The sequence below is a fragment of the Camelus dromedarius genome, unplaced genomic scaffold, assembly GCF_036321535.1.
Source record: "Camelus dromedarius isolate mCamDro1 unplaced genomic scaffold, mCamDro1.pat HAP1_SCAFFOLD_195, whole genome shotgun sequence".
Classification (NCBI taxonomy): Eukaryota; Metazoa; Chordata; class Mammalia; order Artiodactyla; family Camelidae; genus Camelus; species Camelus dromedarius.
In genome coordinates, this window is record NW_026989809.1 from 599,732 (window position 1) to 627,109 (window position 27,378).

Sequence of the window (27,378 nt, forward strand, 5' to 3'; positions counted from 1 at the left end):
TTCTCACTTCGCAGCTTTATCCAAACTTCAAATTCGAAAATCATGCAATTTTCTCCGAAAAATTCTATTCAAGCTAGTTCTACCCAATAGAATTGTAATTTACATAGTTTCAATACGGTGAAATTCTGTGTTCCGAACACAAGAAATAAAACACGGATACGAAAAATATTCACTTCATAGTTGTTAACATGTGGATTTCCGGACTTTCATTCCCCATTGAAGGCATATTGACACTTAGAATCATTTTCTCAGATTTCTCAGTTTTTCCTAACGCCAGTTTTGAAAATGAGGCAGATTTCACAGAAAAATGCTCTTGGATAGAGTTCTACCCAAAAGATATGTAATTTACCTAGTTTAAATCACCGTGATAGTCCGTGTTCTGAACATGTTACATGCATCACGGATTCGACAAACATTATTTAATGAGTGTGAGCATGTGGATTACCGAACTTTCATCCACCATACAAGGCATATTTTCACCTAGAAACATTTACTCAGGATTTGCAGATTTTTTCTTACGTCAGATTTGGAAATCAGGCAGTTTTCGCAGAAAAATTCTCTTGGTGCATGTTCTATCCAATAGACATCTCATTCTCATGGATACCATCACTGTCACATTCCGTGTCCCAAAAATTGTACATGCACCTAGGGTTCAAATATTTTTCACTCCTGAGTTGTTAGCATGTGAATTACAGATCTTTAATAAACCATTGAATACATATTCTCACCTAAAAGCATTTACTCAGATTTTTCAGCATCTTCATAACACCAGTTTCCAAACTGAGGCAGATTTTTCAGTAAAATGCTCCTGGAGCATGTTCTAACCAATAGATAATTAATTTACATAGTTTCCCTCACCGTGACAGTCCGTGTTCCGAACACGCTACATACATCACGGATTTGACAAACATTCTTAATGAGTTGTGTACATGTGTATTACCGAACTTTCATCCCCCTTACAATGCATCTATATACATAGAAAATTTTATTCTGATTTAGTAGATTTCTCCTAATGTCAGTTTCTAAAATCATGCAGTTTTCGCAGATAAATCCGCTTGGAGCGAGTTTGACCCAATAGGCATGCAATTTTCATAGAAACCGTCATCGTGAAATTCCGTGTTTAGAAAAAGCTACATGCATCACGGATTCGACTAATATTCACTGCCAAGTTGTTAGCATAAGGATTACCGAACTTTCATCCACCATAAAAGCCATATTGACACTTTGAAGCATTTTCTCATATTTCGAAAGTTTTTCCTAATGCCAGTTTTGCAAATGAGGCAGATTCGCAGAAAGATTCTCGTGGAGCAAGTTCTTCTCAAAAGAAATGTAATTTACATTGTTTCCCTCACAGTGACAGTCCAATTTCCGAACACGCTACATGCATCAAAGTTTCAACAAACTTTCTCCAACGGGTTGAGAACATGTAGATTACAGAACATTCATCCAACTTACATGGCATATTTACACCGAGAATCTATTAATCTGAGTTCGCAGGAATTTCCTAACGCCAGTTTCAAAACTCAGGCAGTTTCTCAGGAAAAATCTCTTGGAGCGATTTCAAACCAAGAGAAATGTAATATACATAAAATCCCAGGCCGTGAATTTCCGTGTTCCGAACATGCTTCATGGATAATTGATTTGACAAATATTCACTACAGATTTGTTAGCATGAGGATTACCGAACTTTCATCACAATACATTGAATATTTATACTTAGAAGCATTTTCTCAGTTTTTGCAGCGTATTCCAAATGCCAGTTTCAAATATGAAGCAATTTTCGCAGAAAAATTTTCTTGGAGCTAGTTCTATCCAATAGAGAAGTCATTTACATTGATGCAATCACCGTGAAATTTCAAGTTCCATACATGTAAATGCATCATGGATTACAAAAGATTCTTTAATATGTTGTGAAAATGTGGATTACCGAATTAACTTCCAACATAAAGGAATATTTACACCTACAAATATTACTACCAATTTGCAGCATTTTCCATTCTTCAGATTCAATCTTCATGCAATTTTCACAGAGAAATTCTATTCCAGCTAGTTCTATCCAATAGAATTTAATTTACATTGATTCACTACCATGAAATTCCATTTTCCAAAAGCGCTACATGAATCTCTGTTTGAAAAATAATTACTACACTGTTATTACCATGTGGATTTCCGGACTTTCATTCACCATTCAATGCATATTGATACTTAGAAGCATTTTCTCAGATTTCACAGGGTACTCCTAATGGCAGTTTAGAAAATGAGGCACATTTCGCAGAAAAATTCTCTTCAAGCAAGTTCTACCCAATAGACTCGTAGCTTACGTTGTTTCCTTCACTATGACTTTCCAAATCCCGAACACGTTATATGCATCAGGAATTCAACATATAAAATTTAATGAGTGTGGGAATGTGGATTACCGAACTTTCATCCACCATACAAGGCATATTTACACCTAGAAGAAGTTATTCTGATTTCGCCGATTTTTCCTAAGATCCAGTTTCGAAAATCATGAAATTTTCACAGAAAAATTCAATTCAAGCTTGTTCTATCCAGTAGAATTGTTATTTTCAGAGTTTCAATCATCGAGACATTCCGTGTTCTGAAAACATTGCATTCATCACGGCTTCGACAAAATTTATTTAATGACTGTGAGCATGTGGATTACCGAATTTTCAACCACCATGCAAGGCAGATTTACACCTAGAATCCTTTACTTACATTTCGCAGAATTTTCCTAATGTCAGTTACAAAAATCAGGCAGTTTTCCCAGAAAAACTCTCTTGCTGCATGTTCGATCCAATAGACATCTCACTTACATAGATACCATCACCGTAACTTTCCGTGTTCTGAACACGGTTCATGTACAATGGATTCGAGAAACATTCACTGCTGATTTGTTAACATGTGTATTACCAAACTTAAATAAAACACAGAAGACTTATTGCCATCTAAAAGCATTTACTAAGATTTCACAGCGATTTCATAACACCAGTTTCGAAATTGAGGCTGCTTTATCAGTAAAATACTCCTGGAGCTGGTTCTAACCAATAGACATGTAATTGGCATAGATTAGATCACCATGAAATTCCGTGCTTTGTATAAGACACATGCATCATTCATTCGACAATTATTCACTACAGAGTTGTTAGCAGGTGTATTACCAAACATTCATCCACCACACAATACATATTGACACTGAGAAACATTTTCACATATTTCGAAGATTTTTTCTAATGCCAGATTTGAAAATGAGGCAGATTTTGCAGAAAAATACTCTTGGAGCGAGTTCTACCCAATAGACACATAATTTACAGAGATTCGCTCACCATGATATTCTGTGTTCCGAACACGCTTCTTGTATCTCGGATTCGACAAATATTCGCTAAAGAGAAGTTAGCATGTGGATTACCAATCTTTCATCCACCATACAAGGTATATTTACACCTACAAGTATTTATTCTCATTTCACAGCTTTATCCAAACATCAAATTCGAAAATCATGCAATTTTCTCCGAAAAATTCTATTCAAGCTAGTTCTACCCAATAGAATTGTAATTTACATTGTTTCAATACGGTGAAATTCTGTGTTCCGAACACAAGAAATAAAACACGGATACGAAAAATATTCACTTCATAGTTGTTAACATGTGAATTTCTGGACTTTCATTCCCCATTTAAGGCATATTGACACTTAGAATCATTTTCTCAGATTTCTCAGGTTTTCCTAACGCCAGTTTTGAAAATGAGGCAGATTTCACAGAAAAATGCTCTTGGATAGAGTTCTACCCAAAAGATATGTAATTTACCTAGTTTAAATCACCGTGATAGTCCGTGTTCTGAACATGTTACATGCATCACGGATTCGACAAACATTATTTAATGAGTGTGAGCATGTGGATTACCGAACTTTCATCCACCATACAAGGCATATTTTCACCTAGAAACATTTACTCAGGATTTGCAGATTTTTTCTTATGTCAGATTTGGAAATCAGGCAGTTCTCACAGAAAAATTCACTTGGTGTATGTTCTATCAAATAGACATCTCATTCTCATAGATACCATCACTGTAACATTCCGTGTCCCAAAAATTGTTCATGCACCTCGGATTCAACAAATATTCATTGCTGAGTTGTAAGCATTTTAATTAAACATCTTTAATAAACCATTGAATACATATTCTCACCTAAAAGCATTTACTCAGATTTTTCAGCATCTTCATAACACCAGTTTCCAAACTGAGGCAGATTTTTCAGTAAAATGCTCCTGGAGCATGTTCTAACCAATAGATAAGTAATTTACATAGTTTCCCTCACCGTGACAGTCCGTGTTCCAAACACGCTACATACATCACGGATTTGACAAACATTTTTAATGAGTTGTGTACATGTGTATTACCGAACTTTCATCCCCCTTACAATGCATCTTTATACATAGAAAATTTTATTCTGATTTAGTAGATTTCTCCCAATGTCAGTTTCTAAAATCATGCAGTTTTTGCAGATAAATCCGCTTGGAGCGAGTTTGACCCAATAGGCATGCAATTTTCAAAGAAACCATCATCATGAATTTCCGTGTTTAGAAAAAGCTACATGCATCACGGATTCGACTAATATTCACTACAGAGTTGTTAGCATAAGGATTACCGAACTTTCATCCACCATAAAAGCCATATTGACACTTTGAAGCATTTTCTCATATTTCGAAAGATTTTCCTAATGCCAGTTTTGAAAATGAGGCAGATTCGCAGAAAGATTCTCGTGGAGCAAGTTCTTCTCAAAAGAATTGTAATTTACATAGTTTCCCTCACAGTGACAGTCCAATTTCCGAACACGCTACATGCATCAAAGTTTCAACAAACTTTCTCCAACGGGTTGAGAACATGTAGATTACAGAACTTTTATCCACCTTACATGGCATATTTACACCGAGAATCTATTAATCTGAGTTCGTAGGGTTTTCCTAATGCCAGCTTCAAAAATCAGGCATTTTTCTCAGGGAAAACCTCTTGGAGCGATTTTAATCCAAGAGAAATGTAATATACATAAATTCCCTGGACGTGAAATTCCGTGTTCTGAACATGCTTCATGCATAATGGATTCAACAAATATTCATTACAGATTTGATAGCATGTGGATTACCGAATTTTCATCACAATACATTGAATATTTATACTTAGAAGCATTTTCTCAGATTTTGCAGCGTTTTCCAAATGCCAGTTTCAAATATGAAGCAGTTTTCGCAGAAAAATTTTCTTGGAGCGATTTCTACCCAATAGAGAAGTAATTTACATTGTTTCAATCACCGTGAAATTCCAAGTTCCGTACATGGTAAATGCATCATGGATTAGAAAAAGATTCTTTAATATGTTGTGAAAATGTGGATTACCGAACTTTCTTCCAAAATAAAGGAATATTTACACCTACAAATATTACTCTCAACTTGCAGCGTTTTCCATATTTCAGATTCAATCGTCATGCAATTTTCACAGAGAAATTCTATTCCAGCTAGTTCTATCCAATAGAATTTAACTTAAATTGATTCATTACCGTGAAATTCCATTTTCCGAAAGCGCTACATGAATCACGGTTTGAAAAAAAATTACTACACTGTTATTACCATGTGGATTTCTGGGCTTTCATTCACCATTCAATTCATATTGACACTTAGAAGCATTTTCTCAGATTTCACAGGGTACTCCTAATGGCAGTTTAGAAAATGAGGCACATTTGCAGAAAAATTCTCTTCAAGCGAGTTCTACCCAATAGACACGTAGCTTACATTCTTTCTTTCACTATGACATTCCGTATCCCGAACACGTTATATGCATCAGGAATTCAACATATATTATTTAATGTGTGTGAGAATGTGGATTACCGAACTTTCATCCACCATACAAGGTATATTTACACCTACAATTATTTATTCTCATTTCACAGCTTTATCCAAACTTCAAATTCTAAAATCATGCAATTTTTGGCAAAGAATTCTATTCAAGCTAGTTCTACCCAATAGAATTTTAATTTACATAGTTTCAATCCGGTGAAATTCTGTGTTCCGAACACAAGAAATAAAACACGGATATAAAAAATATTCACTTCATAGTTGTTAACATGTGGATTTCTGGACTTTCATTCCCCATTTAAGGCATATTGACACTTAGAATCATTTTCTCAGATTTCTCAGGTTTTCCTAACACCAGTTTTGAAAATGAGGCAGATTTCACAGAAAAATGCTCTTGGATAGAGTTCTACCCAAAAGATATGTAATTTACCTAGTTTAAATCACCGTGATAGTCCGTGTTCTGAACATGTTACATGCATCACGGATTCGACAAACATTATTTAATGAGTGTGAGCATGTGGATTACCGAACTTTCAGCCACCATACAATGCATATTTTCACCTAGAAACATTTACTCAGGATTTGCAGATTTTTTCTTACGTCAGATTTGGAAATCAGGCAGTTTTTGCAGAAAAATTCTCTTGGTGTATGTTCTATCAAATAGACATCTCATTCTCATAGATACCATCACTGTAACATTCCATGTCCCAAAAATTGTACATGCACCTCGGATTCAACAAATATTCACTGCTGAGTTGTTATCATGTTAATTACAGACCTTTAATAAAAAATTGAATACATATTCTCAACTAAAATCTTTTACTCAGATTTTTCAACTTCTTCATAACACCAGTTTCCAAACTGAGGCAGATTTTTCACTAAAATGCTCCTGGAGCATGTTCTAAACCATAGATAACTAATTTACATAATTTCCTTCACCATGACATTCTGTGTTCCGAACACGCTACATACATCACGGATTTGACAAACATTTTTAATGAGTTGTGTACATGTGTATTACCGGACTTTCATCCCACTTACAATGCATCTTTATACATAGAAAATTTTATTCTTTTGCCCAGAGGTGGTCCCCCTTTGCTGGGGAGATTGAGGGAAGCTGTGCCCCCATGGCCTACGGCCTCGGGCCTTGAGTCTGGAGGGCGCTCATGGCAGTACCACAGGTGACGGTCGGAGGACCTGGCATGTGCTGCCGGGCCCGCTTTGGAGACAATTCTCTGTGATTCTTGAACTTACCTAAGATCAAATCCTACTTTCTGTTTGTTGGTAAGTTGGAGGAGAAGATGCCAGAGAATTGATAAAATGAAAGTCCAGACCAGCCCTGTGAGTGAGAGGCACAGGGGGCCCGAGTGCCACCTGCGTGTGGTGCCTGGCGGGCTCTGAATGAATTTTCTGTTTGTCCGGGACATACCTCTATGACTTTAGTAAGGGGTGAGACATGTAGTGGCCATGATCTGTATTTGTCCTCGCAGGGCCCTGTGATCTACACTTCTGCACCCCCTTCTGCTCCTTGGGGATGAGGTGGCAGGTTTAGGAGCCTGGGCACTGCTGTGGGCACAGCTGCCTGCACCGGGCTACACTAAGGCTGGCTCTGTTCACCTCACATGTCACCTCCTGCTGAGCCCCCAGGCGTTAGTCAAGGTAGGTGCATCGGTGCAACGTAAGCAGGGACCATGTTCTCCCCCTGGACAGACTGTTGGGTGAGCAGTGGAAGCCTGGAGCCCTGCCCGAGCCCCATGTCCCGTGCCTCCTCTTTTGTCATAGGAGGCACTGGTGACATTTTTGCTCAGCAACTGCTTGGTTCTGAGTCTGCAGACCCACCAGAGAATGCCAGCTTGTTTTTGCCTTTTGAAGTCTGCCCTTGGGATTTGGCGGAGTAGCTGGATGTTTGCTTAGCCCATAGTGTTGACACTGTCACCATTGTTTACCCAGAACCTTGTGTACCAGGCATGGCTCTCAGCATCAAAATACAGCAGCGCATTAAACCTCCCTCCTGGTGCATCTGTCTGTTTTGGTACCGTAATGTCTCAGCTAGCATCTTAACGTCTGTGAGATAATGCGGCCAGTGAGCTCGGGTCAAGCACGTTCTCCTCCAGTCACTTTTACTCCATTGTTGCTTTTACTATTCCACAGTCATTAATTTTTAAAACAATGTTTTGGTGCAGGAGCAGAGACTAATTCTCTCCTGCTACTCTCGTTGGGAGTGAGTAAATCTGTCCAGCCTGTAATGCGACCAAATTTTGTGGCTTAAAAGCTGCCTAGACGCATGTATGTGGAGTTTTGGTTAGGGGCGCTGACCACGTTGGGGTCTCCTAGCAGCATCGCTCCCGTCAGGCCCCTGCCTTCCCTGGAGCAGGAGGTGAGGGTGGGTCTCACCTTCCCGGCGTCCCTGGCCTCACACACTCACGTAAATTCTTGTACATGCTGTCAAAGTCATTTTTGTTCTTGTTTGTTTCTAATTTTCGCTTGTTCCTCTTTTCCTTTTTCTTTATTCTTTTTTCTCTTGTACTGCGCTGTTGCTTCTGAAAAGGTGGCTGTGAATATTCTGCATTGGAAATAGCTAGATCGCCCTCCGTGTTGTCTCCATCGCTTTAAAAAGCAGAAACTTTTCAGCTGCCTTGATCCATGCATTATCCTAGTCATCTTGTTATTTTCTAATTTTTTGGAATATTTGTTTGTTAGCACATCATCCACTGGTGTTTGATATCTGTTAAAATCTTTGCTTTGAGGAACCTGTTTGGTCCTCCTTATATTTGGTGACAAATGCACCCTTATTCAATTAGTTTGATTGTTTTGAAGAAGTGAGATGCGAATTGATTTAGGCGGCTGCTGAGGGATTCTTTTCATGGAGTATTTAAACTTGTCAATTCAAAGACTGCAGCATCTTGCCCGATTCCTGCTTTTACACAAATGTGCTCAGCACGCGGTTCCTGGCTGTCTCTGTGTGACATGTGTGATGGCGCTTCCTGACCGGCAGTCACTGGTGAGGAAGTGGCAGGCTCGGGGGTGAGCAGCTGCAGGGGACACTGTTGGAGGAATCAGTCACTGTTTGGTTATTTAATTTTTTTTTTTTGCATTCAACTTCCCCGTGCCATTTACTTTATTTTGCCTACATAAAGGGGCAGAAATGGGTCTAAAATCCATGCCACTCTTTTGTTCCCTTTACGAGGCTGGTTTTTCTGAGTATCAGGACAACATGGCCTTCTCCTAAGTAGCTGGCTCACATGGATCTGGTGGACACAGGGATTGTTAAAGGGACCGTAGCTTCCTCTCTGCTCCAGCCAGTGGTCATTCAGAGCTGGGACTGTGGTTTGCCCCAGCAGCCGTGCAGGCCTCCCTGCACCGGCATTTACTTTTAACCCATGATGGCAGTAAATATCTGACCCCGTGTTTGTTGCAGCTGACGTCCCCCACTGACGGCCGTGTCGTTAGTTTGCTGTAGTGAGTCTCCAACCCCCAGTCAGCCATGAAGGAATATGCTTTGGCCAATCTAAGACCTTGGATTCTCACCCCCACCCTTGTTCATCTCACCTGGGGGAAGAGTTTGGCCACCACCAACATGCTGATCATGAGGCCTTGTTTCTCCTTTCATGCTCTAGTCCAAATGTGGACACTTCATCCTTCACTGACTTGGTCTCGCTTGAGACAGGCCAGACATTCTGAAAGAGTCCATCACATTCTCGGGGGGGAACAGAAGTAAGTCTCGCAAGTAGAAGGATTCTAGGCTGTCCGGGTTGGCAAATGCAGGCTGGGATCTGTGATTGGTGGGCTGTGCCCTGGACACAGGCCTTTCCAGTGGCTCCCGAGGGCCCAGGGGTCGGAGTGAGGACAGCCTTGCTTGGGCTCCTCCATCCTCATCTGCTCAGTGGCAAGTGTGTCTGCTAATAGGAGCTCCACCAGACCTCGGGACCTTCAAAGCTCAGATCACGGGAGAATCTTGAGTCCCTTCTCCAGGGCCTCCTTTGTGAGAATCCAGTGCCTTCTGAGGTGACTGGCGGCAAGAGATGCCTCCCCCTCCAGGGAGCACCCTTCGGAGGACTGTGACTCAGTGCACCTTGCTGTGAGCTTGTGGGGTTCCGGCCGTGGTCCCTGCAGAACCAGACTTGAGATGGGCTTAGTGACGAAAATGACAGGACTAATATTCCAGGCCAGGGCTGAAGGGAGGGAACAGGGGAAATTGAATGTGACCTCAAACACCTAGGTGAATGCTGGGTCTGTTACTAAAATGGGGAGCATGGGAGGTACCTGCCAGAAATTGAATTCCAGAGTAAATGGTGGACATGAGGCATTTTTAAGATGCCATTTTTCATCCAAGTTAGGACTTCATAGAGGCACTCGGGTCTATGAGCCTGGGGCTGAGTTGAAGGAGCCGGACTAGAGATACACGTTGGGAGTCGTCATTCTTAGCTGTTGTTCGCAGCCGCGCATGTGAATTAGATCATCTTGAGAGCTGCAGACTGAGGCTGAGGTGGGGCAGGGCTGTGCCTGGGTTGGAGGAAAGCCCAGACCATGCAGCTTTATTGTGTCAGTCAGCGGCGTTTGGGATTTTCAGGGCAATGTCATTTATCCTTAAGGGGCCAGGGGGTGGGCAGGGCCAGCCAGGAAGAAATCTGAAGGGAGGGTCGTGGCCACATGTGTGTCTTTGGAAGTTGCAGAGTCTGCAGGGTCCGGGAGGGTAGACTCCTCAGAAGCTGGAGTTGGAGTGGGGCGTGGGTTGAAGGTAGTCACACTAACATGTCAGGGAGGGAAGGAGGCCTAGGGAGTCCCCGCTCTTCCTGACTCGCTTTCCAGTGAACAGAAGGCAGACAGAGGATCTGAGGTGAGAAGGGATGGGCGCTGGGAGAGGAGCCAACATGGAGAATGGTGCTTGAAAAATTCTGGAACAGTCTCCCTGCAAAATAGAGGTCAAAAAAATCCAGATTCTTAAGAATATTGATAGTGACTGGGGAGGAGGCAGTTGTTTTTCTGGCCTCCTAAGGGTAAGGCATGTATCCATGGATACACAGAATATTCGGGCAGTCTATTCCGGGCATTTGGTACCGGGGAAACAGCACAAGTTTAAAGGGGGACAAGGGCAGCAGAGGGAAACTAGCCATGCCCCGTGTCAGGTACCAGTCGGCCGCCCTACTTGCTTGTTGCTTTCTCATCCATGCCTCCCAGGTGGGCGGTGGCAGCCCCCTTTTGCGGATTGGCAAGCCTTCTCAGAGGGGTTAAGTTATTGGTCCGTTTAGAGGGTAGTAAATGCTGTAACAGGATTCAAGCAGAGTCTTGTCAGACTTCAAGGGCGTGTTTTCTCTACTAATTTCGGTACCTCCCTGTTGTACGTGAAATGGTGAAGTGGGTCAGTTTTGGGGCCTTTCAGAAAAAGTACGATTTAAGTGCCTCAGGACTGATTCACAAAGCTCAGTGTTCTTTGATTGTTCTGAAGCACCGCAGTGCTTTACGCCCCACAGAGGTAAGGTCTTAACTCCTTTGACGATGATGTGGTTGCAAATGATATACAGGTGCAAAACCAGACTTAGCAGCTTCTGAAGGGAAACTCTCCAGTTCTCCTTTGATATACTTTCTTCTACGGGATGTAGCTGTGCTGCAGCATAGGCCTGAGCTGTCCGTATGGATTGTGGGTTTGATATCCAAATTTAGCATAAAACAGTCAGATAAAGAAAATCAACGTTCACAATTTATTTTTGGGTTTCATTAGACAAGATATACTATCAGGTAATGGCCCATATAGCTAATGAAATTGAGTACAGAACATTGAATTTCTTACTTTTTATTTAGAGTTTTCTTACTGCATAAGTTTGCCTGCTTTGGAACATCAGCTCCTCCACAAGGGCGCTTGTCAGTTTGTTGGTGTGATTGCATTTACGCAGTGAATGTAATCTGGGCTTCCTCAGCCCCAAACTCTCCAGTGCAGAGTCACGGGCTGTAGCCATCTCTTAGTCATGCAAATACTTCTAAAATTATATGATGCCAGAAAAGAAAGAAAAGAGAGAGAGAGAGAGATTGCCTTTATCAAAATTCCTTTCAATTCTGACTGCAAACTGTTGTTGAGCAGCTCTGGTTTCCTTTGGATATGAATATATACATTTCTTTGCATGTAACCTGGGATTTGGACTAGAACACCAAGCCCTTGCTTTCCGCAAGCCACAAAAATAGTAGCCAAATTGCACACGTGTGAAATATTTTATTCTTTTTCTGAGAAAGAATCCTTGAATTTGGGACTTCAGCTGTGATTTTTGCTTTTTGCTTCTCCCACCCCTCTTGTAATCTCTCACTCCTTCCCATGTGGCCACCAATAGGTCGTGGTCCCAAAGGAGCAAGCAAACACCCAGTTGGTCACCATGCAGTGCTGCTATAGAGGGAGCCCTGCCAAGACCTAAAGGATATTATCAGAGAGGACTTCCTGGAAGAAGTGGGCTCTACATTCAGTTGTGAAGACAGAGTAAGGGTCAGCCAGTAGAAAGCGTGAAGACTGTGGCTCATGTGGCAGAGCAGCCCAGGTAGAGGCCTGGAGGCTTGTGCGGTGGGGACTCGGGGAGAGTGCCATGTGTGGTCCAGGGTTGTGGGTGCCCCTGCTGGGGAGGACACTGGAGAGGGTCTGGGGTGGAGGGCTTTCGAAGAGCTTGGGTTTTACTAGAACTGACACAGGAGGCAGTGAAGGGTGTCAGCAGGAAGTGACCCTCAGGAAAGGTACTTCTGGTTTTGCTTCTGATATTCTACAGTAAGAAAGGTCGGGACGGGCGAGAGCAGGTCTGGCTGTCCCTTTGAGACCCACCCCATCATTCATTTATTCATAACACGCACACTTCTGAGTGTCTAGGGGAGAGAGATTGGACCCACATTAGTAAGCAAAATGCTCCTTGGGAGCTTAGCAGTGTCAGAAGTTGACTTAGCCTAGAATGTTCTAGGAACAGTGGAACAAATTGTGGAGGTTGGAGGGAGGGAAGGCTTCCTTGAGAAACAGTCAAAATGAGCCTGGAGGCAAGTAGGAAGTAGGAGCAGGTCAGGGGGCCCCTGAGGTCACTTGGGACCTGGGTACTGAGGTGAGGATGGGCGAGCAGGGTCGGGGGTGGGACTAGAACTCTACCAGGGAGCCTCTGAAGGGTTTGAAGTGGGGTGATGTAATCAAATTTATGCTTTGGGAAGGCTGCCTTGGCTCCGTGTGTGTGTGTGTGTTTGTGTGTGTGTGTAGCGGGGAAGAGTGGGAGGGTGCCACCAACTGGGGAGTGACATTAGAAGACCATTCACAGGCTGGGAGGCCACAAGTGGAAGAGGGGCGTTGGGGCTGCTTTGGGACGGCAGGGGCAGTGTGGATGCCGGATTTCCTTATGGGGAGGGCTTGTTAGCTGGGCCGCCCTTGCGGCGCCTTTTGGCTTGAAGAAAACAGATGGAGGCCACCAGGTGGACTTTCCTCTTCTCTTCTTCCCTGCCTTGTGTGATGATCTTAGCTCAGCCAACATTTGGAAGAGAAGAGCTAAGTTCCAGGGTAGCCCAGGACTTTGTTGAGCTGGTTCGAGTGAGATCTGATAGGATTTATGTTTGTGTTCAGATCTGCATGTTCACTTAGCTAGAAACGTCCTGTCTTTTGAATTTCCATAGGGGTTTTTACTCTTGTTAAAGATTGCTTTCTTGGTGAGAGGAAATTTAATACAGCTGTTGTCTTTCTCAAAAAAATCATATCTTTTAAGAACTTTAATATTCAAAAAATAGGAATATTTAAAAATGATAAAGTAAGGCTTTGGTGTAGTTTCTTTGGTTTCCTAGTTAATGTGGACTTAGAGCCTTTGCATTACTTAATAGCACATCCTTGTCAGTATTTAAAGAGCTGTTAGTAAGCGCCCCAGGCCCCACCTCTCAAAACATCATTAAAGTTTGCTCTGAAATAGTGAGGCCATAAAGGTTTTGTTTGCAGAAGCCAAACACTTGGTTTATAATATGAAGCATAGCTCCATTTATAAAATAATAATAGGTTCAAAATTAAGAAAGTGGAAGATAATTGAGTTTTTTTAAAGCTGAAACATAAACTTTCCTGTGCTAATGTTGAACTGGAAATTTCGAAAATAAAAATCCTACTGTAATATCATCTACGTGGAATACGTAAATGCTTTCCCATTTGAAAAATAAGTGCGCAGTGGTTTTTGAAGTCAGGAGCATTCCAGCTCAGATACTGGCAGTTATGATTGCTGGTTTTCAAAGGCAGAGAATAAATTTGCCTTCTTAGCTTTTTTTTTTCTTTTTCTTTTTTTTTTTTTTTTTTTTTTTGTATTGAGAGGGTTGAGTAGTGCTTTGCCAGCATGATTTTGGGGCAATTTGGGGGCAGATGTCGTGCACCAGCAGTGAGATATTTCCATGCATTTTATTTTCTGGACATCACCAAGGCACATGTGGGGTTTGTGCCTGCAGGCTGGGATGCTGCAGGACTCCCTGGTCCATCACAGTTTTGTCCTGGAGCTGCTCCGGTCAGTGAATGATTTTCTGTGGCTTCGAGGTAAGATGGTCTGATGCACATGATCAGATGTGTAGTTAAAGTGCTATTACATTAAATAAGAGAAACCTGGAAACATGAGGGAGGAGAATTGGCTGAGCTGATTTCGGTGGGGGGTCTTCTTAGGTGACTCCCTCCCCGTGATTCCTGCCAATATCCTCCCCAGCCCTGCACGGTAGTCCTGCCGAAGCAAGCATGCACTTTGCTCAGAAACGCACTGAATTTCCTTGTGCCTCTGTTTGTTGGATTTTTTTAAAGCACATCTTGCCCTTTGCTTAAATGCCATCCCTGCTAGTCACCTCTTAAACTCATTCTTCTGGACGTCGTCCATACATAGCTGCTGAATGGATGAACTGAATGTAGTATCTCCATGTAGTGGAACATTATTCATACGTAAGGGTGAATAAAAAGGAAAAAAAATAAAGGGGAAGATGAAAAAGGCCACCTGTTCTGGGAAGTCCACCCTGATTACTCAACCCGCCCTTTTCCCTTTGAATCCCCACCCCTTATGCTCCACTCTACTCTTTTTGATAGTACTTACCACCTTTTAATAAAATTTAACGTTTTCAAAAAAAAAAAAAGAGAGAGATGCTGATACCACTTCAACATGGAAAAGCCTTGATAATAGCACGTTAAGTGAAAGGAACCAGACATAAACGGCCACATATTGTTGACTTCAGTGATCTGAAATGCACAGAATAAGCAAATGCAGAGGCAGAGAGCAGGTGATGGTTGCAAGGGGCTGGGTGGAGGGGGATTAGGGAATGACTGATAGTGACAGGGGGTTTCTTCTGGGATGATGGAGTGTTCTGGAAATAGATGGTGGTGAGGGCTGCACAACCGTGAGTGTGCAGAAGACTGCTGAGCGCAGTCTCTTGGAGTGCCTGTGGTTGGGGCGGCTTTATTTTGTTCTCACCCTGCAATGTGAACAGTCATCTTGTGCTGAGGCGGTTCTACTTCTGTGAGTGGTGAGGCTCAGAGACTTTGCAGAGTCATATTTCTTTTCTCCCCCTTGCTGAGTGTAGGCAAAAAAGGTTTAAGCCTTAGAAAGTGCTCCATCTGCAGAAATGTCTTTCAGTTTTGCATGGTGTAAAAATCTTGAGAGCTTTTTAATCGTTGACAACAGTCTGTGGGGGGGAGCTTCCCTCCCTGACATGGGTGGGGATTTCACCGCCTTTCAGGCAGTGAAGGGCCCAGACCCGTGAGCAGAGTTGACAATCGTGAATATTTACGTGTATTCGCTGGTTCATCTTGGATATTAATTTCAAGCTGAGTCAGTTTGTGGCGGCAGCCTCATCCTACATAAGGAATTTATAGTATCTGCTCTTTGAAGTGGAGACCAGACAGACTTGATTATTTAACAGTCTCCCTTGAATTGATATCTCAGATTCCTTTGTAAAAAGTAAAACAGCAGAAATACAGACGTCCTTTAATGCCAGTGTGACCTGGATCGGGTTTAGTTTCTGTGACTTAGTGGCCTTAACTGCGGGTGTGGAAAATGATAATAGTGCTTCCCTCAGAGGGCCTGGTGAGGGGGGAGTGAGAAGCACAAATTGAGGACTTACACGAGATGCTCATGAATGTCCGAAGTTAGTGCTCTCAGCCTGGTGAGGCCTCAGGGGCAGAGATGTCAGAACAGAGCATTCCTAGCCAGAGCTCGATCCGTGTTGGCAGCTGTTATGATCACTATCACCACTGTGGGTTATCAGGTAGTTTTAAGACTTGGTAATATGAATTCTTGAATAATGTTAAAAGACTAGACATCTCAGATCCAGTTTACATAGTTTTCAAGATTTCCTCTGAGAAATGGATGTTTTATTCCCCATCAAAAGTCTGAGTTGAGTCTCTAAAAAATTCTGTATTCCTCCATCTTTTTGCTTTAATTCTCCATTTCTTAAAAATAAGTTTTTAAAAGGAGTTACTGGGGACTGAACTGAGGGCCGCATACATGCTAAGCACATACTTTCCCAAATGAGGTATAATCTCCCCCATAATTCTTTTTAAACTTTACTTTCTTAGTATTCAGATGTTAGAGGCCTCTAATTCTTTTTCTGGAGACATGTCCATGAACATGTAAATCTATTATTAATGGACAAATCTTGGTTTATTAAAAAAATGAATAGAATATTCTGCAAACCATCCAAAAGGAAATGCTCATTGATTTAAATGTTTCTCCTTTATGGTGATTTCTACTTTCTGGTCTAGCTTAATTTATTAACACCCATCCTCATCATCATAATGTCCAAACTCACTCTGAGTGGACACCTGCCTAAGGCTAAAATTCTTTCCTCATGTTTTACTTCATAGCAGGTGTTTGAGGGTAGGTATCAGTGTCTCCTTTTTTGCAGCTGAGGGATTGAGAGATGGAGCAGCTTGTCCCAAATTACACACATCTGGCAGTGGCTAGCTCAGTGCTGGAACCCTGGCTGCACAGGATGCATTTTTAATTGCTCCTCTAATCAGCCTCTCGTTGAGTGGTTTCCCAAACTCCTGTGACTACATAAATGGCCAATTTTAGTGATCTCAGCCTGATGAGGCCTTCAAAGGGGAGACACCAGTGAGAATGTGAGACAGAGTGGCATAAATTAAAATTGTACATTTTTACAAAAGTTTTATTCTCAGGTAATGACTTAAAAAGTTAATTTTTTTTTAATTTTAGTGCTCTGTGTGCACTAAAAACAAAACATTAAAAATAATTATAGTGCAAAAGAGAAGTGGGCTTTGAAAGTCCAACCATTGCTAGTGATGTTACTTGCTTTTCTCTAGTGGCCCTTATTGACAGAAATACTTAGAAAGACTGAATTGGTTTTATGTAGTCTTAGTATGGAAGAAAAGATTGTCAGTGAATATTGTAAGTAAAATCATTACTCTTTTCTTTCCTGATGATGAATAGGTAAGTTGTTTTTATGGCTTAAGTACATTTCCTCATTTGTGAAATTTGAGTAATATCGTTTTCCTTGTCTAACTGTGAGAGTTAGATGCCTTGTATACAAAGCACCCAAGAGGTGATTAATAAAAATGTGCTGTCACAATGACAGGTATTTTAGAAGGATCATCTCTGAATACTAAAGGGGGTGGCTTATTTCTGATGCATATTCAATATGTATATATATGATATATATGAATATGGCTTAAAGTAACAAGGATTCATTTTTTTTTAGTGCACTATGAAGTTTTAATGAAATCTGTATCATTCTATTGAGACAGGGACTAGTTAAATTGCCTTAAGCAGACGACCTTGAAGATTATTTACACAGAATGTGTATTGTTACAACTCAGAATTCATGTTGCTGTGTAACATCCACTCAGACATTTAAATTCGTGGATTCTGACCAGATCCATTAAGTTTAGAAAAATCCACATTTATCATTTTCCGGGAATAATCTTCTCTCTTTTGTGATTAAAGAAAATTTTGATTTTTTTTCCTGCACTTTTAACAGGTTTAAAATATCAAAACATTGATTTGACATGTAACTTTTTTAATAGAATAAATCTCATGCTGTTTTAATATGTAAATAAATGTTTTTGTATTTCAACAAACTTTTACGATTTCCTGGCTCTTTGAGAAGTATTTTGCAAGATACTTAGATTACCTACTGTTGGAAAAATAAGACGTTACTTTTATGAATATAGGCCTAGTAAAGGTCTGTTGGTTTTTGCTACAGTGCAAGACATGAGGCCTAGGAGAGCTTTGCTGCCGATTGCCAGGAGGACAGATCCCAGGTCTAAGTCTCCCCTCCTGTAAACTGAAGAGGCTGGACTGGTTTCTTTCCTCCTCTAAGATGAGTTTCCATAAGCCTATGTCTTTTGTTTATATTCAGGAGTATTAGCAATAACAGATTAAATACTGAATACCCCTCCCTTACCCCGAAACAAAGTGCAGTATGTGCTACATAAGCTTTTAGTTATCTGATTCTCGTTTCTGATCCTACAGGCAATTTTGTGTTGCATGTTTCCCGGCAACCTGGAAGGTCTTTTTAGCCATAGGTGGCGCTGTTGCACCTTCTTACTGTCTTAATTTTCCTGTTTGTTAAAGAAGGCTTAAACAACGTTATTTTATTTGATTCCTTTGCTTAATGCTTCAGAATAGCACAGTCTCCCTTATGTCTGTCTACCTGGAAAAATTATTCTGCTTATATCTTAGATTTATTCTGTCATCTCGCTGTGAACATCTCAGACTTGCTGTGCAAACAATGGCAAAATAGGACTTTTCTTCTAGTGCTAGAAACCAGTGAGCCGGGAATTTATAAAACAGCTAGTAGTGGCCTCTGGAGCACCTTAAAGCTGAAAAGGGTACTGAGTTCCCTGAGTATTGACCCCGCCGCTGTGTGTTAATTGGTGGTAGGAGAATTGGTACATATAGGAAGGGGTGTAGTTTTTTGACTTCGGTTTGCGTGCACACGCTGCCACTGAGCCACGTGAGCCTAAGCCAGATCATTCTGAGATTTCCCTCGTCTGTGAGATGGGGATGCTCATATCTGCTTTGTAGAATTGTGAGAATTAGAAATTATGTAAAGTGTTTACCACAGTGGGTATGTCAAGAGGGCTCATAAACTTTAGCTACTGTTTTGTAAGAAGCCATCATTTGACAGTCTTTGGCAATTACTAAGAAACAGGAAAATAAGGAAAGCTGGTTTTATGATGAAAGATATTTGAGGAGGTTCCATAGTTCCTATACCCATAATTTAGCATCAGCAAAGTCAGAAGTGTTACACAGTCTCCCTGAACCAACGTTAAGCCATAGAATTTTTTGTTACTTCAAATATGTTGGGGCTTAAGGGGATCCAACACTTATACACATGTTGTCTCCAGCAGCCAACTGAGAGATGACAGAAAAGAGTAAGCAGGCGATATATGTCTTCTTTTTACTGATGAATCCACGTTCTCCATGAACTTCAGGGCTGTGGGAAAATGCGTGTCATTATACTGTGTCCCAGAAGTAGAGACTCACCCTGTCCCAGGTAACTCTGGGCCACAGCCAGCCTTCCCTTGAGAGGATCTGCCCCATCATGCACAGGACTGTCCTGCCATGGAGCTGAGCATCCCGGGTGCTTCCCAAGTGTGGCCAGCACTGGAAGGAAAGGAATGGTTTCACATACCCTGCTTGTCTCTCCGGATTCACACCTCACTCAGTGTGATAAAGGCTAGCTGTGGGCCATGGGTCTGTGGTGTGGAGAAGCACTCTCCGTGGCCAAGAGGAGTGGGGAGGAGGCATCCCCTCCCTCAGTTTAAACAGGTGGTGGTATGGAACAGAAGGGTGCTCCCCAAGAGTTTATAAAAGGAGAAATAAGGATTTTCTTTCGGACTTAGTCTAGCCAGGAAACACAGAAGATGATTAGAAAGGAGACTTGTAAATCACTTTAATATTAAGTTGACATTTGTTGAACAGCAAAAATGTGCTACATTCTTTTCTGAGAGTTTTACAGAAATGAATCCTTCAATCTTCTCAACAATCGAGTAAGGAATGTTTGATTTTTATCCCAGTTTTACAGTGTGGAAATTGAGGCAGACAGAGGGTAAGTAAGTTGGCCCAGGTCACAGAGCTAGTAAGTGGCAGAGCTGGTATTTAAACCCTGGCTGTCTGGTTTTGAGGCTCCCAGGGATGGGCTTTGGGTGTTTAGAGGTATCTGCATCCCTGGATCTCTGTACCTCTGTGCATCAGTTTGCCCAATAAGGACAGGGAAAGGAGAGTTACACAGGTGCTCACAGTCGTGTCTCAGCCACTGTCCAAGAAGTGTGCACCGTGATTAGCGTTAATTTTTTTCCAGGCAGTAGATCTGTTGGTATAACAGAAATTTAGTCCATTGAGTTAATCTAGAAACCCTTCCTGCTCTGCTTCTGTCCATGTTTGCCATGTTACTGCCTGCCCGTTATTAGGCCGTGGATGAGAAACTGTACTCATGGTTGAACTCTGATATTTCATTCTGGTTGATAGTTTCACATATTCTGTTACATTAAAAATTTAAGATTCTGGTTTTCTTGCATCAGTGTCTCATGAGTTTGGTTAATGTGAAACCAGTCCATGGGAGCCCAGGGGTGCTGACGGTATAATTTCTGAGCACATTGTCGCACTTCTACACGTGCAGTCCTGACGAGGATGTCCGACTTCCTCACTGATTTCTCCCAAGAGCAGGGTCCTCTCCCACCCCCGGATGTGAGGCTGGGAGCTCTCTGATTAGGCCAGTCAGCGGCCGAGTCCACCAATGAGAAATGAAGTACCCGGAAGTAGGTTTAATAGAAGAAAAGGGCTTCCAGGTAGTCCGATGGGCTGTTCAAGTCCATTTGGTGAAAAGCTATTCACTGTCTGTGGTTGAGCTGATTCTTTGCTGTTGAAAAGTCTGGATTAGATGAAGGGATTTTAAAAAGGAGAAAGGAGTGACTTCAGGTGGTACGTCCACACCGGTGAGAAGTGATGGATGACCGCCTGTGTGAGGCATAGACAGAGTCTTACAAACTTCATAAAACAGCTTTAAAAGCTCTTCCATCTGAGTGCACTTCATGAGGGGTCCAGATCATCACTGGTCCCACTGAGAGGGCAAAAAACTGATGATGGCATAAAGGACACGGAGGCATCAAAAAGGTCTCAGTCATGTTCCCTGTTTAAAGGATGTGGCACAGTGTAATATATTTGAGCTGGTTTTTCACTGAACAATTTTTCGTGTTTTCTGGGACTCCCAGCTCCCGAAGTTTCCACGCAGCTGCATGTCCCCTCACTGCAGCTCTGTCAGCACTTGTCCTGGGCTGACGTGGTGTCACGGGGAGCAGGACGGTCAGCGTCCCTGGCTCCTCCAAGCTCCGTCTCCTCATCCGCAGTGCTGTGCTTCTCATCCGTGTCTACTTAGAAGGGTTGCTGAGAACCACACATGATGGTTGTCAGGGGTGATTTGTGGTTGTCCCTGTGTTTGACATATAGTCAGTATTTGATAGAAACACATGTTTTTTATTATAGTTCTGGCTTCTACATTGCAGTGGTTTTTAGTCTGCATTTTTTTTATAACTTTTTTCTTATTTTTAAATAAGCACTTTTTTTTTGGGGGGGGGATTACTGGGGATTGAAGCCAGCACATTGTGCATGCTAAGCAGGTGCTCTACAACTGAGTAATACCCACCCTCCTTGTCTGCACTTAAAAATAAATATTGCAATACACAAAATAGCTCTTAAACACCATCATGGGACCTATTTTCTGTATAGACAATTGAATACATATGCTATTTCAATAAGAATAAATGTTGGGACATAAATTTCTGAATCTGTTTACTTGTTTAAAAATGATCATAGCTAGTGATAAACACGAGTCTTTGATCCAGTACTTCTTAGGGTCTGCTTTGACATCATGGGAAATTACATTCTACAGAAAAGGCAAATTGGGTCTCGTTGATATTTGGATGATTTAGCAGATGATCAAGTCTTTCAAAACTTGACAGTTTGTTACTTTAAACTAACTGCAAAGTTATCTTCTAGAAGTTGGAATTCCTAAGCTTGTGAAGTGCTCAGTAATTCAGTGTGTATGTGTTTGTGTCTGTGTGAACGTGTTTGTGTGTGATTTCAGGAAGGTAGAAATAAGTTCCATGTAGCCCTCTGATGCCTTCCTCCTCCAGTTCAAGACGTAGGCATATATTTACACAAGTAAATTGATATTCTTTAGTCATTTGACATATTGGTGGGAATACGAGGTTCTCACACTTGTTTCAGAAGGGTTGGGGAGCATCAGGTTTGAAAACAGGAGGGGAAAGAGGCAGGGAGGCACTTCACACTTTGTGCAGGGTTTGAGGAACAGTAGCTTTTCTTTTTTCTTCTAAAGCAAACTGGCGCTGAATTGTAACATACTATTACTCAGAATTGCTTTTCTGATCAGATACAAGTGCCTCAGAGTTTTCAAGGCAACATGAATGATGAAATCCATTTTAGGAGTTATCTTTAAAGTAGTGTTAATTTTCAAGTAAAAGGCTATAGCCTGTTCTTTCTTCGAAGGGTAAAAGACGTTCTCATTGATCCAAGTGCATGATAAATGTGCTTAGTTTCTTTGGGGTTTTTTTCTTTTATTTTAAGTGCTTGTTTCATTGTGGTGTGAATGAATGTTTAAAATTTCTGAATTTTGTTCTTTAGAACATGCTGATTTATCAGAACTGTTAAAAAGCTGATTGATCTTTCATCTTTGTTTGGAGGGGCACCCTTTTGATTTCTGTTGTTTGTTAAAGAGAGAAATTCTTCCTCCAGCCTGCAGATCATTAAGTGAATGGTTTGCATTGTGCCTTTAAAATTCTTTGAATGCTTTGAGCATGCTTGTCTAGTGAATTTTGAATTGACTCATAGTAATGACTTTGCTTTGATTCTGTGGCTTTTGCTCCTCTCCACAAGAATTTGAATTCTCTGTTGCATTTTGTATACGTGTTCTTAACAGGGGAAGAAATTTTACATTTTTTACAAAGGTGGGTTTTCCTATCCCCTCTGAATGCCTTCTATAATTGATACAACAAAAATCAGTTATTGCAGTGCTTAATTATTTCATAAACTAATTTTTGGCTTAATCAGAAGCAATGAGAAAGAGTGATAATAAAAAATATGAAAACCTTCCTTCCTTTGAAGAATAGAAATGAGGTGGTCAGGCTCACGCATGTTTTGTGCTTGACACACTTACTTTCATGTCATTGTGTATCATGATTCGGAGATGGAGTTGCTTCAGGTTTTATAGATTTTTGTTTTAATATTTTTGTTGAATTCTTTCTCCAGGCTAATGTTTCCTGTTGGGTTTGTGGAAAGCGTAGAAGGGAAACAAATTCTTTGTTTTAAATTCAGGAGGCCTGAGTTGCTGATGAGAAAATAGTTGAGGGTGGGCTGAGGAAAAGAGTGGCACTCCCTCTCCTCCCGGCTGAAACTGATGAACAATGAAATCAATTAAGTGTATCAGTATTTGACCAATAGAATTCAGTGAGCCCAAACTGGCAAGTTATGCCCAATGGAAAGTACTGAATTCACCTGCAGAATTAGGTGCTTTGCCAATTAGAAGCAGCTTAGAGCAATCAGAAAAATTAGTTCATAGGATGAGATATAAAAGAATGTAATATCTTCTATTTCTGAGACTTTTCTTTGTTAAGTTGTGTAGAGCTAAAATTAAGTTTCAAGCGCCAGGAGTTAAGAGTCTGGGTGGTTCTGTGGGATCGTTATACAGGGATGTGTCTAGATCCTGCTAGAGTGTCTGAAGCTGGCAGGAAAAGACCCAGAGCTAGGATTTGTTATCCTAGGGTGTCCTCCATAATGGTTCCATAATGGTTACACGTGGGAGCCCAAGATTAGGTTAACAAATTGTAACAGACCCCAGCCGCCTGTCAATGTTAAGAAGGAAAATGTGTGCTTAGTAACTGCTTTGCAAGCAGGAGCCTGTGCATCCTCACTCCTGTCTCCTTGCCTTAAAAAGCAGAGACAATGCTTTGCTTGCATAGTTGATGCTTTAGATAGCACTCTGCTCATTTCAAAGCAAGGACCCAGGCCCTCAGCTATAAAAGCTGGGCTTGTGTGCTTTTAGATAGTCTATTATCCCTAAAACAAGGACCTGGCTGGTCTTGTGGTCTGCTTTGTAATTCACATATCTAAAGAATGTATCTTATTCCCCTCACCCCATGACTTCCCTAAAGATACACTAAGCCTTTGTACTCATTGTGGATTCTACAATCTCTGTCTCCTCCCGTCTTTCCTCAAGTTCCTACTTACTATCACACAACTGTTAATGACTTTTCCCTTTCATTATACACAGTAAATATAGGAGCATTTGAGAGGCTCGTGGAGTTGGCTCCCTACTCCTTCTCTTTTTCTGAACTTTTCCCACAGAGTCTTGAATTATCATTCCATGTCGGTACGACTTCTGCCAGCCATAACCCACAGTTCCAGGTGAGAATGATGCAGGCTTTATCTCTCCTACCCAAAGGAGAGAGAGAAGAGAATTGAGATCTGCTCCCTTGTGGTCCCTTCTTTCCCCAGGGCCACTCCAGTTCACCTGCAGCCTTCTGGACTCTGCTGTCAGGGCCTCTGTCCCAGGACTGACTGCAGCCATTTTTTCCATTGCCAACATTTCCTGTGCCTTTCAGAAGTTGGTCTCTTCTCTGCAATTCAACCCTGGCAGATGTGATGGTGGTCAGCAGGCTGGTGGGCAGTCACCTGGGGACTCCCAGGAGCCATGCTGATTCTCCTGATTCTCTCATTCGGGGTTACATAACTGTCGAGCACCGGAGGAAGCCCATTCACGTGAGGGCAGCGCAGCATTGCATCACTTTCATTTTATTTTTGAAATTTCAGTGGAGAAATTATTTGTAGCAAACTATTCCAGTTTTTTGGCTGACTGCTTTCCTCACCACCATTTCCTTGTTGGATGTGGTGCTTGTTTTAAGAACCAGGTTTCTTCTCTGGTTATTTCTAGCAGGTGGTCTTGCCGAATCCTTGATCTGCATTTGAAGCAGAATGCTTCATCTTGATGTCAAACTGATTTTCTTCATTCTGAATATTTCGTATACACTCAGCAACTGTTTCAAGTGAACTGCTCCTGTCCAATTTCGGTTAACTCACATTTGCTGATCTCCTGCTTTCATGCTGAGGGCAGTTTCTTCTTCCTGTAATAAAAGTTAGCAATTTTCATCTACTATGGGAAGGTACTGGCCCGAGGTGCTTTTGTTCTTAACAGTTTTAATACAATTCACTCATTAAAATTTACACCGGCTTTTACTCTATGCCAAGAATTGTGCATCCCAGTCAATCTTAGAATATTTTCATACTCCTAACAGGAAACCCCATATGCATAAGCACTCATTCCCATCTTCCCCATCCTCCCCCAGCCCCAGGGAGCCACTCTTCTCTCTCTGTGGATTTGCCTGTGCTGGACATTTCATGTAAATCGAGTCAATTCATGTAAATGGAACCATCTATTGTGACTGACTTCTTTCACACTGAGTAACGTTTTCAATTTTTGTCCACGTTGTTGCCTGGGTCAGTACTCCATGCTTTGCTATTGCTGAATAATATTCCACTGTATGGCTGGGCCCCACTGTTTACCCATTCATCAGGTGATAGGCATTTGGGTTATTTCTGCTTTTTGGCTGTGATGAATAATGGCACCATGAACATTCCTTTAGGAGTTTTTATGTGGACATTTGTTTTCAGTTCTCTTACGTGTGTGCCCACAGAGCAGAATTGCTGGGTCATTCAGAAACCAACTGTTCAAATCTCTGAGGTCCTGCCAGGCTGTTTTCCAAAGTAGCCACGCAGCGTTACATCTCACCAGCAAGGGCTGTTATCTCTGATTCCTGTGTGTCCTCATTAGTTCTTGTTATTCTTTTTTTAAATATAACCTAATGTAGTGAGTGTGAAGCGGTTTCTCCTAGTAGTTTTGACATGATTTCCCTCACAGCTAATGATTTTGAACATCGTTTCGTTGTGCTTATTGGCCATTTGTATATTTTCCTTGAAAAATACCGTTTCGGATCCTTTATTCATTTTTTAATTTAGTTGTCTTTTTTGTTGAATTGTAGGAGCTCTTTTTTATTTGGAGATACAAATTCCTAATCAGATAAATTATTTGAAAATATTTTCTCCTGAGTGTTGTTTTTTTCACTTTCTGGATGGTGTCCTTTGAAGCAAAGTTTTAAATTTAATGAACTCAAATTTATCTCTGTTTTCTTTTTTCTTTGTGCTTTTGGGGAAATATTTAAAATCTGAGGTATTTTATTTAAAATTTCCATATAAAATAACTTAATTCTTAGGACCGTCCTAGGAGACGGGTACTTTTGTTGTCCCCAGTCTATGGATAGGAGGCTGAGATGCAGAAAATTTCACTGACTTATGAGTGTCAAAGCTACCCAGTGCTGTGGGAGTTCAGAGCCTCATGATTGTCCCCAGCATCTGTGCTCTTCACCACCATGCTCCACTACTGCCTGGAATCGTTAATGAAAAAGTCTTTCCTTTTTTGGTTTCTTGTTTGTTTGTTTTCTCATTGGGAACCTCATCTCCTCATTTTTCTTTCGGATATCAGTGTAGGTTTATTTTAGGTCTCATGTAGGCAGAAGCATTGCTATCAGTTAACTTGTTTATTACTCACCCTCCGGTGATGATTGTTGCTATTTGACCTAATCAAGTCTTGCTTAAGTCTTTCCTGCTCATGACACTAGCAGCAGAGTCATGACTTACAGAATGCTCAAAGAAGAAAATAATTGATTGATTTTATTTTGCTTCCCAATCAAACCAATCAAATAAAAATCTTTGTGTTGACACAGACGGTAAGCCCTCCAGGATAGGGTCACTGTCTTCCTTGTGTTTCATTTGTTTGGTCACAGTGTCTGGATAGTGACATGCTGTCCAGCAGTTTTGTGAGGATACGGTGCTCGTGAATCATTGTAAGGACAGAATTTTGACAACAGACTGTATTGGTCATTTCACGAGGGAAAAGATAATATAGAAATACTGCTCAGATCTATTTTAAAATTAAGTTTGGAATGTTGAGAAGAGTTCAAGAAACCATACAAAGATCTTTTTCACTTATTTTAGATCTATCTTAGGCACATTATGATTACATAGCAGAGTAACTTATCAACTAGATTTGACAAGAGGTGTGTATTATTGATTATTTGTTTTAGTTGAAATATTCTACCTGGGAAAAAGTAATCAGTGCCCATAAATGAACAAATATGTTTGTATTTCTATGTAATATGGGAGCAGACTTCATCTGTTTCTATATAATATATATGACTGTGTGGTTTAATCTGTCAGTGTATTTATAGTTTTTCAGCAAAGTTCTAACTTTAGAATTCTTCTAAGAAAATCACCCCCGATTGTAGGGCAGTTTGTACTGTGTATCCTGTCTTATGCATGGGATTCCACTGTCTCCTCAGTGAGGAATTTCCTCCCCTACTGAGGTAGTAGCAGAGTTAAAGGAACTGTGATTTCTAGGCCTTTGCTCTCCATGTGTTTGCATTTGGCTGTCAATCGCGATTTTCCCTTTCTTGAATTTTCATTGTTCAATTGGAATTTTTGAAAATAAGTGTTAA